The sequence below is a fragment of the Pleurodeles waltl genome, chromosome 11 (genome assembly GCF_031143425.1).
Source record: "Pleurodeles waltl isolate 20211129_DDA chromosome 11, aPleWal1.hap1.20221129, whole genome shotgun sequence".
In the NCBI taxonomy this organism is placed as follows: domain Eukaryota; kingdom Metazoa; phylum Chordata; class Amphibia; order Caudata; family Salamandridae; genus Pleurodeles; species Pleurodeles waltl.
The window spans coordinates 551,202,878-551,222,373 of record NC_090450.1 but is presented as its reverse complement, the minus strand read 5'-3'; positions in this window follow the sequence as shown (position 1 = coordinate 551,222,373).

Genomic DNA, 19,496 nt, shown 5'->3' with positions numbered 1-19,496 from the left:
TGTGGTTAGCGAATTGTTAATTGTGCATTGTATTTATAATTTGCATTGTTTTTGTCACTGTATTGTTGGGTGTAAGTCAGTCAGTCAGTCAAAATTCTTTATTCGGCAAATTACCATAAAAGCACAAAATTCATTATACATAAGAAAATATTTTAAGACACAATTCATGAAAATGTAAAACAACAGTAATAAAAGGCCTCACCTGTATAGATTACAAACTAACTTCAAATTAATAAATTCCATATTCTCATAAAATGCCTAAAAGCAATACCGTTGTCATAATAATATTCAAATCTTATAAACCTCCACCCTACGTTAATATACAGCAGCTTCCACCAATTCGTAACATTGTCTGATAGCAATAGCTACTCTTAAAAAATTTAAAATAGCATAACAAATATCAATAGATTTCAGTTGTTTTACATACATCAAAGCATCATTATAGGATGTAATTTGTAATTTCAGTAAAAGTGGCAATAAAAATGTACATCTGGGAGCAGAATAGAGTGGACAAAATAAAAGAAAGTGACATGTGCATTGTTTGGAAAAGGTGTCACATGGACAATTCTGAAGCAATTTTTGCCAAGTACTCTGCTTAGGAAAAGCCACTCTAAAATGTATCAAATTTAGTCTGAATAAAACAAGAAAGGAGTATTCTGCGAAACTCGGAAACCAAGTTAAATAAGCTTCCATCCGAGTCGTAGTTGAGATCTGGACATAGGAATCAAACGTTTTCAATTGCAAGGCCCCCTGTAATCTCTTGGATGTAAGTCTATTTAGGAGTTTTGTAGTTTTAGGGGTAAGGGTAAGTTTTTTGATAGGTACTGTTAATGGTGGAGAGTATAGGTAAGGACATTTTTGGGAAAGGGTGGAGCCAAGAGCCAGTCCGAGGGATAGTTTGGGGGTCTGCTTTGGCCAGTTGAAGCACAGATGGATGGATGTGGTGAACGTGGAGGCTGATCTGCTAGATCACCTAGGAATCAAAGTTGGTATCCCCGTTGGTAAGTACATGTTTTCATAAGCTTATGGCAATGTGTCATTTTCAAATTTATGGTATTGATTTGTCGAGTGGAAGGGTCAGATATTTTGACGGGTACTGAGCCATAATACAGGCTAACTCTGTAAAACATGAACACCATGCCCCAGGGGCTTGTTTGCAGTGCCCTAACAATAGCCCCGGCAGACCATGACGTGCAGGGGAGCCCCAGAGGTCCTGGGGACCCACTCAGACACCGTGCTGGGAGTGTTGTCTCCTGGGCTGCCAGCTCATGACTTGCTCCAGAACATAGGGGCCACCTGCCATGTACATTAAAGGGGGACACAGTCACTTTTCATCATGCCACAGGCTAGACAGGGTGTTTGGTTCACACCGAATACATTCATATACATGTATTTGTATATATGCTCACAATTAACAAATGAGCCTGTACATAGCAGGAATGGCTAATTTTTATATATCCTGTTCTTGCGACATGTGAGGAGTGAAGTAAAGAAGACAAACAAGTATGTTGACTGAGTGTTGCATTGTTCAGAGCACGTTTAGAGTTCAGCACACCCCAGCAAAATTAATACCTTGCAGAGTGTCTTGTCAAATATGACTGTTCATATAGCCATAAAAGCCGTGCACCTTTGCACCATGTAGCAAGGAGAATTGGTTTTGCACAGTTTGCACTCTGTGCACCAGAGACTTGATTTGTTTGATATTATCCTTAAACACTGCAACATAGCATATGTCTGTTCATAGCTAAACGATATCAACATTACTATATGCTACATGTCCAATGTGCAGACAATACCAGACATTTGTGAAGTCAATGTACTGTGCTTCATATGTGCACAGCGCACATGTTCAATATTCACAGAGCAATGTACCATGTGTTTGTCTTGTAGTGGATCTGCACTATACACACATGCCAAGGTAGTCCTTCAGGGATCCTGATGCTGCCAGTGAGTCATCTGAATGTTTGCTCAGCTCCGTAAGGAGTGTGTGTGGTCTCTTATTTTAGTAACATTGAGATGTGTAAGGGGTATTGTCATTCACCTGATAACAATATACCTTACATGTCAAATCACAAATGAAGTAGCACAAAGTGACAAGTGCAATAATTAGGGACACATGGCAATGTACATTTATTGGGAATTCATGCTGGCCCACATGATTGTTGGCTAATTATCTGCTGTGGTAATGTTTGGCCAGCTCTGATTTGGATGCTTATGGCACATGTACCACCACCACCCCCAATAACTATAGATGTTCACAAGTTCAATTGTCTAGCACCATTGACATGGACAGAAACTAATAAATATTTCCCAACATGTGACAGAAAAGTTGCATGAGAGGCTGAGATTTTCAAGGCGCAGTATGTTTGTCAAAGTGCACATTTGAGCATGAAACTGGTGGGGTTGCAGTGTAACAAATATAGCAGACAACATTACCAATAGTCAACATTACATGGTTATAGAATACTGTACACAGCGAACATTTTGTCAATTGTAATAGTCACACTATTGTTGGTTCACATCATTCTATGCCCATACATGCAGAAGGTGTGTCTTCTCGCTACCTCAGTTGGTACAGTGTGAAAGATTAAAGGCATGATCAAACATTCGTGCTATTCAGAAACCAATATGTTTTTTGATTCATACATGTACTAGTAGCTAGGTGTATAGCCAAATTTGTGAATCGGATAAACTTGTGTGACAGTGTGAGCAGGGTGGGCATCACAAAACAGTATTCTTTCCTATGGTAGATGGTGCATATGTGGTTGTGGTGGGCAAAGTTAAACCTAAGTATTTATTAGAGCAATCCCAGTGGCCAAATGGCATATCCCTGTGTGTTACTGTGAGTATGTAAGTACATTGTCCATAGTAATTATTTACTTTGTTTCACCACTTAAGCTACATATAGCATGCTGTATGGCATCATTAACATGTGAGATGGAGTTACAGAGAAGCATTTTCCAAAATGCAATGGTGCTTTTAAAGATATTGGAAAGAAACTCAATTTGACCATGGGTTTGGACGGTTCATCTTCAGTCTGCCTGTCTGAACATTGCTAGTATTGCTGCCCACATGGCAAGGTATCGACAATTGGCCTGGCAGGTCCTGACAGGATCTGAGGAATCCTACCTCTGTGCAGACAGAATTGGTATTGCCACATGTTGCACAGGTCACCAGTCTACACATGGAAATTCAGTTAAATGCCTGACTCATGGCTTCATATATCCAATGTCCTATATTAAACACATGATCATACTTTTGTAATGAGTTTAAAAAAAAAGATGCAATGTGGAAGATGACATGCATGCCTTCACTGTTTGCAACATACAGCCCATTACACAGTTCGTCAACTAATAGCGTTACCCCTACTGGCTCTCACCAAGCCTGTCACCCTTGAATGATAGCAGAAGATTACCTGCAAGATACAGCACAAAGTACCTATGAATGAGATCTACACTATGCATGCACACCCTTATTACTTTGATATGGTTTTAGGTAATGTGCATCAAGGAAAGAATCTTTGCTGACGTGTGGACAGACACTAGGATATTTAAAGGTTCCTTTGGTATTGCTGGCTGGAAATGTATTACATGAGCTATGTTTTAGGGTTCCTGGAATTTCCATGAGTCCATATTACAAATGTTTCCAACAGGTCTGTTTGATGGGAGGTAGCTAGCTACCCTCCATCTATGTTTTAGCTACCTGGCACAGAGTCAGTCAGAGCAGAAGTGTGTGGCCTTGTGCATTCGACATATGAGATAACCAATGCTGAGGCATAATACCTGTACTCGCTTGAAACTGCTGATTTCACATAGTTTATTGACCATTGAATACACCCTGTTGCAAGTTGCATAACAAGCACCCGCGAACCCCTAGGTGGACCATGTTTTCTATTTTATGTGTACACCACATTATAGTTCCAAATCAGTCTCAGTATTATTATGGCCATAACTTCATTTGTGTGGACACTGTTATTTCATATACCTACAATGCCAGCACCTAAGTACATTTGCATCGTCGCATCAGGAGAAATATATGGTTCAAAAGAAGGTTGGTCATTTCTCGTTCAATAAATATGCTTTTGGCCCGACATGCCACATGTGATGTTAAAAAAAAAATAGTAAGCTTTTATTCATAACGACATGTACAAGTTCAGCTTTGTCTAATACATATTTCCTTCCTCTCCACCAGAAAACATGACTGTGGAACAAGAAAAGGTCCATATAATCTGTTTGGAGCACTAACGCCCCATCAGGCATGTTGTTAAGGTCTATAAATGAATGAGGAGGATATACGAGGAAGGGAAGGCAGCCAGGACCTGGAACTTCAGAAAACATGAAAAACAAGGCGTGGCCAGGGGAATATCAAACCAGGATGTGGATGCAGACATGCACCGTAGTTGAGGACCAGTGGCAGTTCTGCTGCTCAGCTGGCCCAAGTACCACAGCCCTGCACCATAACCCCGACAGTGAGGTCAGAATTTGAGACCCAGGCACAGAAAGACATTGCTGACCTGAAGCAGAGGATGGCTGCAATTGAGACAGAACCTAAAACTGTGTGTGCCATGATACAGACATTGCAGCCGCCTGTGGACTGGATTAGAGCTCAAATATAGACCTGCCTTGGGCATTTACTTTTCCTCTGTTTTTTCCACTATTGTTTTTATAGTTTAGTAATTTAGCAAAGGTTTTAGCAAAAGGATGGGTTAGGCTAGTATTAGTTAGTTTACTATTTTATGAGTGAGGTGTTTTTAGGTGGGGATATGGGTGGGTAGTTTTTTTTAGCGGGTGGGGGTTGATAATTAGTTTTATAAAGAAACAAAGTAAAATAAAAAATACTAAAATATATATTTGTTTAGGTTTTCTCGTATAGCTAGTTTGTGTGTAAATATTAAGAGGGATAGGGAGGTTGATGTTTAATTTGTCAGTTGTGGTATATGTGTAGAGTAGTGTAAGATAAAATTAGGCAGGTTAAGATAGAGTTAGGGTAGTGTAGGTTAGTTACCATAGGTTAGTTTAGTCATAGTCTAGGTAGGGTGGTTAGTATAGGTAGTTTTAGATTTTACCATTTTATAATACTTATATTAAACAATGTTTTCTACTTTCACACTACTTAATGATTTACTGCTTAGGAGTAAACATGTATGCTTAGGTTGTTTTAAGCACATGCTGTAGGATTTCCCTGCACTGTTTAAATGTATGTGTAACTTTGTGAGGTGTCTATGGACAAGAGTCAGTCGCTTTTGAAATGGAGTCACTTGAAGGATCTTCAGCCATGTTGTGTACTGTAAGTGGGCTTCTTTCTGTGAAGGGACACACTGCCCAACACAGGTAGTCACCTACTGTTGCACTGTGTGCGTAAGTTATGCTATATATATTGTGTGGATGAATATGTCAACCCATAGTCACAAATGTTGGTTCACACCCTGTTGGCTTCTTACTTACACACTCACTGGTGCACCATTTTAATATAACATCAGTGATATTTGCTGGCTGGTATCCATGGTTGTGGCCCCTACCTGCCCGAAACCTCAATATCCATTCCCATTGAGTATTTGCTAATTGTGGCACTTCATGCTTGTGGACTTGGGGAACTACTTGCTAGTTTAGATGCACAAAGGACTCATCTTACTTATTCCCCTTGACATGTATGGTTTATTCCATGAGTCTATGACACACAATTCCCTTTAGACAGTAGGAAGTGTCTGTTGGGTCAGCACATCTACCATGGTCTATTTAGTCCAATTAGCAACAAACATACAACACACAGGTTAAAGAGAGTGCATTTATTTACAGATGTGTACATAGGCTGATTCACAGTATCAGTTCTTACAGAAACAAACCAAACATTCTTTGAGAAGTAAAGGGGGGATACATGTTGTGTGACGTATGGAAGAGAGGACTATTCCATTGAGGAGGAGGTCCAAATTGCCATTAGGGAATGTGGGCCTCATCAACAGTCCACAAATGGCTAAGACTAACAGGTGGGAAAACACAGAGGAGACAGTACCAGGTGACAAGGGCGATGGCATGTTAGTCTACACAAGTCTAATGGGAAACTGGCCAGGAGGCACAGAGAAATGTTATTGGCTAGTTCTCCACGGGAAAGTGGTGAAGCCCACATCTTCCTCCTCTGATGTGCATTTTGCCTCCGCTGAGGCTGGTGGTGTTTGTGCAGAAGGCAACTGAGGCACACACACATCAGGGGTTGAAGATGTGGCTCCCCTCTCCCCAGCAGCATTTGCCTGTGCCAGCAAGGAAGGTAGCACAGTGCTGAAAAGGGCCTGCTGGCTTGTCAGCACAGCAATAATCTTTGGTGAAAGGTACCCATTGTTGCAATACAGGAGTCCTGCTTTCACCCCATAGATTCAAAGATGATGCATATAGCTCCCAGCTGGGTGGCAACCTCACTGGTGTCGCACTGACAGGGCTGTAGTTGTTGCTTCTGCCTCATGACACCAGCGATGTCGGCTAGGAACTGTTTTAATCTCTGGAACGGGCTGTAGGTGCCTCTTATTGCCTCAGAGTTGTCCCTATTGGGACTGAGGCCCCTACAGACTCCTTCTAGGGTGCCCACAATGGTCTCCATCCCCACCTAAACCTCATCTACCATCTACCAGTGGACTCCTACTGCTTGGCATTGAAGACTACCTGGAGTCCAGAGCTGGTCTGGGGTTTTCAGATGGGGTAGGTCCCCTTGTAGGCGGTTCCTCTGGAGACCCATTAACCCTGTCAGCCCCTCCTACAACCGGAGAAGGTGATAATATGTAGTCCAGCATTTGCTGAAAAGTGTCCTCATCCATGGGGTTGGGGGAGGTCATTGGCAGCAGGTTGGTCATCCAGGACAGACAGCTGGTCAAAAGGAGTAGTTTTTCCCTCTGCAATAAAATTGAGACATGTTAATGGTGATCTATGCTAGACATAGACATGAGTAATCTGGCTGACGTACAGTATGTATCATTCACTTTCATTTCAACATTGATGTGTAGTACCTATGTGACTTGTATGTATTGAGGGGCAACTGTAGTTGCCTTTCAGATGGCAGTCTCTGTGCATTGTTCACACACCACTGTGTGACAAGGTTGGTTGTGTCATACCACACATTGCAACACAGTTACACAGCTTGCTGGCGCAGGTAAATTGAGGTAAGCTTTGGAGATTAGCTTTATTTTTCATGATTGCTATACTTAATGTGTTTTTATGTATTGACAGCACTACTGTACACATTGCACCGAGTCACCAGGATGCCATGCATTCCCTCTGGCCACTACTCAGGCCACAGTTCCTATGAAAGTGATGTGGGTTTGTTGATGTATTTGATTGGATCCTGAGGTCCGCCTTGCACACACTACACCACAGCAGTCTGCCTTGGTGTGTTGTCATGCATGCACAGTGTGCATTAACGGGGGCAAGGATCATATTGGTCATGCTTTCACACTACTCTACACAGCTAGCAAGCCTTTCTACGCTGCACGAATGTGTAAGTGCATGCACTTACCATGGTTGTGCTATCTGTGAAAACAGTGGCCAGTGTGAGCTAATTCTTAGGTGAGCACTAATGCTCACTCCATTTCATCTTTGCCAAAGTTGGTTATCTGCAGAGTACAATATTTTGTTTAACTCAGCCTCACTGGCTTGTATGTGTACATGACTCCTCTGGCAATCCTCATTTAGGCTTAGCCTACTGTCACAGATGGAAGCCTGATCATACATTGACTCTCATGTGACGCCAAATCATACACTATGATTCACCACTTCCAATTGCCCAACATGGTTGCCTATATTTGAGGGCTATGTGTCAAGGTGTACCAACACATGCTAGTAGTTTTGATAATCATTGACATGTACCTACAGTGGATTGTCACACAACTAGACTCCTATGTATAAGTCACCAGCCATCACAGAATCATTCACATAGTTGTGGCAACCTAGCTCTTCCTGTCACTTCAAAATTTCCAGTTCTACATCCTCCTACTTTGACATATGAAGCCTGGTATGAGATTTCTTCTTTCGTCTCCCTCATATATAGGATTTAGTGCACCTATGCTCTCTTTTATGTCATCCCTTCCAAGCTGCAACAGAAGTGTGACACCATCAGACACAGCAGTGTGTGTATTGCTCAGGCTACCTTGCAGTACACCTGCCACGTCTTACCTCTTTGCTAGGCATTGTGCCCCATTCAAACATAGTGACAGTTCAATGTTCTCAGCCACAACTGCATTAAACAGCACTACCAGGGGCCCACCAGTCTCACACACCATCTATTGTTTGGACAAACATACATGTCCCTACTTTATGCATCACTTACATCCCCCTTAAGATTTACTATACAACAGGAGTTAGGGTGTTGGCTACCATGGCAGGCTACACCTGTGTGCTTACATGCCAAACATCAGGCAGCTATGTGCAATGTAGTTTCATGCTAGTGACTATAGACGTGGCTCTTCACATGCTTCTACATGGTGGTACTTCACATGCTCAACACTCGACTCCCCTTTTGGGTGAGAAGCTTATCCTCTGACAAACCCATTCTATTCCATTGCTTTGCAGTCAAGATTTGTCTGCATAGCCCCAAGACAAACAAACTAGCTTTAGGGTGCAAGGGGACATGCTTTATCCAAATTAGGGTGGTCAGGGTTCCAGTGTGTCCTGCCATGTTGTGGGGTTCCTGTCCAGATCTATGTACTTTGGGACATCTAGTCCTGGTCACTAATGGTATGCATTGCCCAACAAGTTCCAACATACAAAGGTGAAACAGGAATGTGCAGCACATCACACATGAACTGAACAAATATGACGGATTTGGACTGGGCTGTGCAACAAATCACTAGTTATTTTGACTGACATTTCTATGATGTATGACTGGACATGTGGCGACTTCCATCCCTTTCCCCTGTGCAGTGCAGCTCAGGAACATAGCGTGCTGAGCTGCAGACCATTTACCCTGTAGGTCTTCTTGGTCCTCATAGGCTGCACTGTTGGGTCCTTCCACTCTTGCCCTCAACTCCACTGGAATGACTACTGCCACCTGCTCCTCCAAAGACATTAGCTCCTCCGGAACCTTAGGTCCTCCTCCTCCGGTCCCCAAATCTGCCTTCCGGTTGCTGGCCAGTTTCTCCTTGGTCCTGCAATTGTAATCATGCCAGCGGTTCTTGCAGTCTGTTATGGTCCTTTTGACGTGCCATACACTGTTGACTTTATCTACTATGGACTTCCAAATTACCTCTTATTCCTCTATTGGCAATTTTGAGGTGACAAGGAGTTGGTGTTTATACTTTGTTACCTCTGTTATGAGTATTTAATTCTCCTCCTCACTAAAATTACATTTCCTCTTCCCCCGGACTTCTGTCTGGACATCCTGGCTGGTGCTGGGGTTGTTGGGGTTGTAGCCCTGTCTGCTGCTGCATCTCTCCCTTTAGACCTACAGGGAAATGTATTTTTTTTTTAATGTGTCACCTTTTGTTGTATTTCTGACGAATTACACACAAATGTGACGCAAGGCTGATTTTTGTTGCTTTACATGCCACAAAGCCGCCTTGCGTCACTTTTGTTGCACATGCATCAGTTTTTGCTACGATATCCCTCCCTCAGCTGTGTCATTTCATTTTTATGCACCATGGGATCTTATGCCATAGTACACCATATTGTAAATATGATGCATCCATGGCATTGGAAACCGTTGTACCGCAGCACAGGTTTTTCTGACACATCATTGTCTTAACGCAACGATGTGTAAACATGCCTCTTGTTGCTTTAATAGTTCCCGAATAGCTCTCATTGGCTTAATGTGCAATGTATCATATTTATTCTGTGTTTTATGCCCTTTTTAATGATTTTATATACAAAATCGAATAAAGATATGTTGAAAATTGAAATAGTCTGTTAAAAACTCAGCTGTTTATATTTTATTAGGTTAGTTTCCTGAGAGATCACCAGTTAATCTCACTGGTTATCTTGCTGTAGACCAGGCAGTTTTTTAACCCTTTAGGTGCGTATGTCAGCCAATGCCTGACACACGCGCACCCTCCCTGGTACAGGGCACTTCCATTGGCTGACACCAAGGCGGGCTTTAAAAACTCTTCATGTGCTTTGCACCAGAGGATTTTTTTTTTTACAACAAGCCCTGGGGAGACATAGAAAAGCTTCTGTGCCCCCCACTCCAACCACCACTGGTCCCTCTGTGCTGCTGTCGACAGCTAGACGGCTAGGTAACTCCATCAGACACCAGGGATGTCATCTGGGGGGGTTGGCCCTCGTGGGAATGGGCCAGCCCCCACCAGGGAAAATTTTAAAAAAATTGTTTAGCCTGGGGGTAGGGGTTGGGGGGCACTATCACAAATATATGATGGACCAATGCATGCATATATCACGCATACATTTCCAATGCAGTCTCTACAATGACCACACCTTTACCACAAATTTTGTTTTAAATGCATGTTTGGTAAAGGAGCATGCATGGTAACGTCTTCCCTGCCCTGCCCTCTACACCTGACACCATACTCCACTCACCCAAGCCCCAAAAAACTAAACTGCCTCTTCCAGCCCATGCCCTGAGCACTAACCCACCCCATCCTGCCCTGTCCTAAACCCTACCCCACCCTGTCCTAAAAACTACCTGACCCCCACCCCACCCTAAAACCTACCCAGTCCTAAAAACTGCCCGACCCCCCTCTAAACCCTAAATCCTACCCTACCCTATCCTAAAAACTACCCTGACCTCCCGCCCCCACCCTAAACTCTAAAACGTACCATGCCCTGTCCTAAAAACTACCCCACCCTGAAACCTACCCTGCCCTGTCCTAAAAACTACCTCAACCCCCGCCTTTGCTCTAAACCCTAAAAGCTATCCTGTCCTAAAACCTACTCCGCCCTGTCCTAAAAACTACCCCGCCCCCTGTCCCTACCCTAAAACCTACCCTGTTCTAAAACCTACCCCACCCCCTCCTAAGAACTACCCCACTGTAAACCCTAAAAGCTGCCCTGTCTTAAAACCTACCCCACCCTATCCTAAAAACCACCCGACCACCCCACCCTGAACCTTAAAACCTACCCCACTGTGTCCTAAAAACTACCTTGACCCTGTCCTAAAAACGACCCCGCCCCAAACCCCTCCCCCCACCAAACCTGGCCTCACTTACATCTCTCTCCTGTGGTCACTGCTCCTACCTATTCCGCCCAGACTGCTCTCTTTTCCATTACCACGCATGTGTGTGGTAAAGGCATGCGTGCTAAACACATGTGTAGTGTTGGAAAATGGGTTATTGGTAGGGCAGGTAGGTACCTACACCTAGCAACAAGCCACTAACCTCCACCTAGGTACAGTTAGGTCTCAGTAAATTAATCCCAGCTCAACCCTTGGTAGCTTGGCAACGAGCGTCAAGGCTTAACTTAGGAGACAAAGTGTAAAGCATTCAAATATCACAAAACAGTAATTAAATAAAACACAGGAAACAGTTTAAAAATCCAAAACCAATTTATAAAAATAGTTTATATTTTTATCTTTAAAATGACACAAAAACGATTAAAATCGGTTGAGGGGAACCGGAGATATGAATTTTTTAAGAATTATTACTTTTCTAGCGCTTAGAAACAAAAAGCGCCAATCGGGTCATCTGGTTGCACCTCGACCGGGGCAAAGTCAAACTTTCAGGCCGACCGCGATGGAGCCCTGCTCGGCTACAGGTCGCGGGAGGCCTCGGTTAAAAAGTTACCTTCTGACTTAGTCTTTATTTTGAAGTTTTTCTTCACCAGGACGAACCTGCCAGTTGAATCCGACCTCCTGGAGCCCTTGTCCGGATACGCGATGTGGGTTTCCTCTGTGGAGACTTTTACCTTCGGACTTAGTCGTTTTTTCGAGATGAAAATCCTTCGACCGGGGTAAACCTGGATCTTGATCCGACGTCCATGGAGCCCTTCTCGGATACGATGGCTGGGAGGTCCCAGTCAACTTTTTACCTTCAGACTTAGTCTCTTTTTTGGATGTTTTTCTTTACCGGGACGAACCACGAAGTCAGGCCCGGTCGCGGTTGAGGCAAGCCGGCTAGAATTTCCGCGGCGGGTCGGTCCCTCTCTGGAGCTTTTTTCCAAAAATTCTCAAATCTTTTCCAAACTTCTGGGGCTTCACCCAGATGTTCTTTTAAGGTTCTTTTGGGGTCCACAGCTCACCCCAAGGGTCCAGAAGTTCTGTGATGGTCCTTGGGGGATGCGGACTTCAACTCCCAGAATGCACCTGGCGCAAACTCCTTTTTGGCCACTGGACAGTGGTCAGCTGGTCGCTTTCTTCAGGAGTTGGTGCAGGGGACTCTGGTTAGCAATTTTTCACCTGTAGCAAACAGGGAGTCCCTCCTTGAACCAGTTGAAGCCAGGCAAAGTCCTTCTTGTGGTGAAGCCCAAGTGTGCAGCTGGTGCAGTCCTTCTGAGTGCAGGTTCCAGGTGCAGCCCAGCAGGGCAGTCCTTCTTCTTCTTTAGTTCCTTTCTTGTTGAATTCTGGAGGGGATCTGAGGTGTGGGTGCAGGTCTGCCAGTTTTATCCTTGCTCCTGGGTGAAAAGCAGGGGGGCCCTGGTTCTCCAATCAGGGACAGGGTCGTCCCCCTGTGATGACCACTTCCTGGGAAGTGTGGCAAAAATCCATCCCAGAAGGCAACAGTCTCTAAAAATCCAACATGGATGAATCTGATTTTTGGAGGTTACATCTGGCTGAGCCCACCCACTGGTGTGGCTAAAAATCATAAACACACCCCTCTCCTGCCCTCTCCTAATCTAATCAAGGGGGCACCTAGCTGTCTGGGGTTGCAGGATGTGGGGGTGTTGCTGGGTGCTGCAAATGTCCTTCTCTGCCTTTGAAGACCAGTTTGGCAGCCCTCCCCCTTCCTGCCTCACCATCTGCTGAGGGGAGATTCTCTCCCCCAAGCACATTCCTTTGTGTGAAGTCTGGCCACTTCACACCTCATCAAGGCAGCCTGGCAGAAGCTGCTGCAGGCTGGCCAATCAGAGCACAGCAGCAAAAACAATGCAGAGCTGAAATTGGCAACTTTTTAGGTAAAGTCTAAACTTTTTACCTGGACAAGTTATATTAAATCCAACAACTGGAAGTTGTGGGATTTATTACAACAATCAATTTGATACCAAATTCTTGGTATGTAACATTTAAGGAGACTTTAAAATTTAAAATAAAGTCTGCCCATTCTAGCCTATGAAGGCCATTTACTTCAATGAGGGAAAAACGAATTTGGCTGTTTTTACCTCACCAGGGCTTATAAATCTATTTTTATAAAGTCCCTGCTTATAGTTACATGGCACCCAGCCCTAGGGGCACATAGGGCACACCTTAGGGGTGACTTATATGTAAAAATAAGGTAGTTTAAGTCTTTGGAAGTACCTTTAATTCCAAAGTCGAATTTGCATATAACTTTAATTTAAAAGCAGCCAGCAAGGCAGGCTTGCTTTTAAAATGACACTGGGCACCTCAGCAATGCACCTAGGTGTGCACCACCTATGCTGTGGTCCCTAAACCTACATGCCCTACCATATACTAGGGACTTATAGGTAGGTTAACTTAGCCAATTATAATTAGCCTAATTTGCATATCCATTTTACACAGAGCACAGGCCCTGGGACTGGTTAGCAGTACCCAGGGCACCATCAGAGTCAGGAAAACACCAGCATAAAGTGGAAAATGGGGGCAAAAAGTTATGGGGCCTCTGCAATCAGCCCTGTTTTCTCACATGTAGTAAAAACATATGCCTGGTAAACGCATATATGTGGTAATGGCAGTGTGGTCAATGCATAGTGTTGATTTGACTGCTTTGTTAGTGATGTATTCCCCCCAGGGGCTAAAAATAAGGGATAGTAATTAAAAAGAAAAGAATTGAGAAGGGGTCGCTCATGAGCAGGCTGGCCCCCTGTGGGGCAATTTTTTATTAGATGTGTGGTTTCCCTGGGGGCCATGATCGCCTCTGAACTCCCCCCGCTGGGAACCCACCAAAAAGTTTTTCATATATATATATTTGTTTAGAGCGAGAGAGAGACTCTCTATAGAGGGAGAGAAATCTCTCTCATATATATATATATATATATATATATATATATATATATATATATATATAAACATATATATATATATATATATATATATAAACATATATATATATATATATATATATAAACATATATATATATATGTTTAGAGAGATCACTTTTGTCAACGCATGTGTGGTTTCCCTGTGGGCTGCGATCGCCCCCCAGAGAAACCACACACACATATAAAAGTGATCTACTTACATATACATATGGAGAGAGAGAAACTCTCTCTCTCTTTCTCTCTTTCTCTCTCCCTCTCTCTCTCTCTCTATATATATATATATATATATATATATATATATATATATATATATATATAGCTTTTAGGCAGCAATAAAAATGTCAAGATAACCTTTGTGATTATGTTCCTGCTAGAGAAAGAGTCTAAACTTTTGGCTAGTGTCAGTTTTAAGGCCATAAAGTAGCGCTGCAGGTTTATATGCCTGCTGCAAAGAACAGATCTGTATTTTATGTGAATAGCTGAGTGGATTAGTAAAGCCAGCTGTTATCTGTGCTTTAAAACAAATAAATGTATGTGCGAGGGGGACTATGGAGAGATGAAGGGCAATTTTCAACGGTGATAGTGAGAGAATAGAAGGAGGATGTCATGGAAGGAGGAGTGGCAAAAAAGCCTGTCGCACTGGGCGCCGCCAGCACTAAAGGCTGTGATGGTGGATACGTGGCAAGGTGAAGTAATGGTGTCTTTTTTGTTTTTTTCAGTATCTTCAGAGAAACCTGCTGCTTGAGGGAAGAAGCGAAGGTAAGGTGACTGACATTTACTGTTGCATACTTCACCCTTCTACGTAGGCTACTGTTTGAGGGACAGTTTAGCCAGTAGCAGAGATGGATGACTGCTGCTAAAGCCGTAACTCGGGTTATGGAGGACAGCTGAGGCAGGATCAGATACTGAGATAACATAATGAGATAGTATCTGAGGGAGAGGCCAATGGAGCAGAATCTGGGAGTGATTTTTCAGTTGGCCGAGTCCCATCCAACTACTCCTCTCCCAGTGATTCTGAAGGAGACAGTGGGGACAGTCCTGCTGTCCCTTCACAAGCAAACTCTGCAGCGGGACAACAGTGGATTAGCCCAATGCAGAGAGCAGGTGCGTGCGGAGGCAAGCACAGACAGAGTGCTCTCTTTGGCAGCCCCCTAAATTTAGTTCAACCCCAAAAACCTTTTACTGGTGATGCTGGATGTAAAATCGACACAACCAACTTTTTGCCAGTCGACTACACTACAGCCATCTCTTTTTGGATGTTGACTTCCTTCAGCAAATTGTGCAGCAAACAAATATGTGTGCCGATCAATTTCTGAGGTAGCATGGAGGCTCTCTATGGCACGCCAGTGCACTCCCACTTAGCTGGCGAAGTTGTAGCTATTTTGGGGCTTTAGGCTTAAAAGGGTGTTAGTGCAGAAACCCACCTTACAGTCCTACTCGACAACTTGCATGGTTAGGGTAACCCCCATCTTTGCACCGTACATGAGCAGAGATTGTTTTGTGCTATTGAAGTGCATGCTGCATTTCAGTGACAAATCTGCTGCACTGCCGCAGGACCATTCAAACCATGAAAGGTTGTTCAAAATTCGGCCTGTCATGGAACATTTGTCTGCCAGGTTTCCACAGATTTATACTCTTGGAAAGAATATAGCAGTTGATGGGTCCTTGATCCTGTACAAAGGTCGGCTGTTGTTCAGGAAGTACATTGCGAGCAAAAGAGCTCTCTATGGCATCAAGATGTACATGCTGTGTGAGAGCTCCTCTGGCTTTGTGTACAGCTTGAGAGTGTATATGGGGAAGGACTCCAGGCTAAACCCTGTAGGTTGCCCTCCCACATTAGGGATCACAGGGAAGATTGTTAGGGAGCTTGTCCAGCCACTCTTTCACAAAGTTTATATCCTTTATGTGGACAATTTCTATACAGGAGTAGAGCTGTTCAGTGAACTCTACAAAGCTGGCACTGTGGCCTGCTGTACAGTTTGTTGTAAATATAGAGGATTCCCGCAGGAGCTTGTTTGCAAGAAGCTCCAGACATCCCAGAGTATGGCATTGCGTTCCAACAAACTACTCGCAGTCAAGTTCTTGGATAGGTGTGATGTATAAGTGGTGCTCACTACAATTCATGATGAGTGCACTTACCCCATCACGGTTTAGGGTCAAATGGCTGAAGTCTACCTCTATACTTGATTACAATAAGTACATGGGCCGAGTGGACAAGAATGACCAGGTTTTTCAACCATACAATGCGTGTTGTAAAACTTTCACTTGATACAAGAAACTATTTGCCCAACAGAGCCAGGTGGCACCATACAACGAATATGTTGTTCATTTCAGACAACCACAGAAAGACTCATGTCATTCCTTGACTTCCAGTTGTCTGTGATTGAAAGCCTCACTGCCTCTACAGAAGCAACAGCCTCCACTTCATATGTTCTGGAGGATGTGGCAAGGCTGCAGAAGCGACACTTTGCTGATCGCATTCCTAAAACACCCAAAAAGGATCGTCCATGTTGTCGCTGTAAAGTGTGCTTGAAGCATGGAAAACGGCAGGTGAGTCATTATTACTGTCCCCAGTGCCCATCTCAGCCAGGCTCTGTTTCCCTACTTGATTTATATTGTATCATACTAAAGCAAAGTTCTGGGAAATCGACCGAGATGGAGCTGCCATTGAGTAAACTTTTCAGCAGCTGTGCATGGATATCGAATATCCATAGGCCACTGCTTTGTTAGGCTAGCAGCCACAGAATTTTAGTTGAGCTACTTCAGGACAAAATGGACTTCCTTATGGCCTGCTCAACACCTTTATATGCCGAAAGAACGTGGTAGGTGTTTTTTTCGATTAAGGTGCAGTATAGTCCCCACACTGCAAATACTAGTGGACAGAACATATGGCACATTATCATGGAGTACCCTGTGTAGCAAAATGTTAAAGGTGTGACTGAATCTTGAAGTGCTCATTAGGAAACTTATATATGCTACACAAGGACCACCCTGATTGCCAACGAGAACCAAAGTGTAGTAAGTCAAACAAATGTCCTGTGGGACACATTCACTAAACTTTCTACTTGTGTGAAAGTATGCAAACTTAATTTGTAGCTTCACTTTCAAAGCAAAAGTAGAAGTCTTGGTGAATTTGTACCACAGGACATTTGTTTGACCTTTTACATTAGAAACTTTAAGTAGTATTCACCATCATGTCTGCCTTACTTTCAACAGTAGATAAGCTTGCCCAGTTCTAGGAATAGGCCTTGCAATGCATAATGGACAGCCCGAACGTGCATCCACAAACTGGAAGGAGTTGGATTTAGCACAGTAAGTGCTCTGACAGCACATGAAAGACATGTTTTCTTGACCTTCAAGTAGCTAGGGACAGAAGGCATTAGTATAGGTTCACTTGGCATTTATACAGAATTAGAGAGGACTCAGAGGACAGAAACACGAACCGGTAAGAAAAGCTGATCGTAGGTGTGGTTTCCCGGGGTATTGCACAGGTAGAAGGCAGATAGTACAGATGTACATGATCTACACCTATGGATTCAAACCCATTGGTGCCACACTAGCACTGAAGGACAATGACACATATGGGTCAGTGTTTGACCTGCCTGCCATGTTCATCCTCCGTTAGAACTTAGAAGATGTTCAATTTACTGTATGATAAGTGCATTACAGTCACAGCAATGCACATAATGGTGGCTCTGCCATACGCTACGCTCTCACGGACTACCCTGTGTGCCAAACACTAACTTTCTTCATAGTTTATGATGTTCTCTTTAGGGAACTTCGTGAAAATTCCCCAGCATGTCTGCCTTAGTTTTAACACACGGGGCAGTCCACAGAGGTGCAGCATGTGTGGGTTCAACAAAGTTTTCTTACCAGGAATACCTTGGATCAAAAACACTATTTTTCTTTGATTTTCTGTGACATAAACTACAGAAATGTGCAGTTATCCACAAAATTCCTACCATCCAGTCTTTCCCAACTTGTCCTGATATAAACACTGTCCCACTTGTGTACCTGTGCCGAGTGCCCGCATCAGAAATGGATCCCTCCAGGGTCAACAGTAGCCGTCATGCAAGGATTACCATTGACCCTTGTGTGATCCATTCCTGTCACGAGCACTAGGCCCAGGCACACCAGCGGAGTAGAGTTTCTATCGGGACAAGTTGGTGAACGCTAGATGGTAAGATGTTTGTGGATCCATGCATATTCCCTTAGTTTACTTCACAGAAATGGAAGAACAAATTGTGTTTTTATTCAATGTTTCACCTTTGTAGGGTAGTCTGGGTAAAAAAACATTGGTGAATCCACACAAGCCACACCTCCATGGACTCCCCTGGGTGTCTAGTTTTCAGAAATGTCTGAGTTTGGGATGTTTCCCTAAATGGTTCCAGATCCCAGGACTAATTAGTACACTCACCTTAGTTATCAATATCGCCACAATAGGTTTTAAGCCCTTCCCTGTTGCAGGCACTGGGCCTATCCACATAAGTGAGGTACCATTTTTATTGGGAGACTTGGAGGAACACAGAATAGCAGAACAAGTGTTATTGCCATTTGTCTTTTTCTACATTTGTGCCTTCCAAATGTAAGATAGTGTGTAAAAAAGTCATTTTGACAAATGCCCTGTAACTCACATGCTGGTATAAGTACCCCCCGAATTCAAAGACCTGGAAACAACCACTGTTTCGAAACCCCATAACTTGTGCCCATTTCGTAAATACATAGGTTACCTCGATACCTATTTTTTTCACTCTTTATATTTTACCAAATGAATTGCTGTCTACCCAGTTTACAATGAAAACCCATTGCAAAGTGCAGCTCATTTATTGGATCTTGGTACATTGGGTTTTGAAGAACCTACAACCCCTCTATGTTCGCGCAACCAGAAGGGTCCAGCAGAAGTAACTGTATAGTGCTTCCAAAATCTGCCATAGGTGGAAAAAGTTACAGGCGAATACTTAGACAGAAATAGCTGGTTTTTTACCTCCATTTCAATATTTTTTATTTTAACCTGTATTTTCTCTAGAAAACCGTTGACGGTCTACACAAATGACCCCTTGCTGAACTCAGAATTTTGTCTACTCTTCAAAAATGTTTAGCTGTCTGGGATCCACTATCGGTTCCACACCCATTTCTGTCACTAACTGGAAGGAGGCTGAAAGCACAAAAAATAGTAAAAATGGTGGTGTGCCCCAGTCAAATTCCAAAACTGTGTTGAAAAATATGGTTTTCTGATTCAAGTCTGTCTGTTCCTGAAAGCTGTGAAGATGGTGATTTTAGCACTGCAAACCCTTCATTGATCCTATTTGCAGGGAAAAAAACAGATGCTTTCTTCTGCAGCATTTCTTTTCCATTTTTCCCCCCAAAAAAAACATTTTAGTTGTATTTTGGCAAATTCCTCGGTCTCCTCCAGGGGA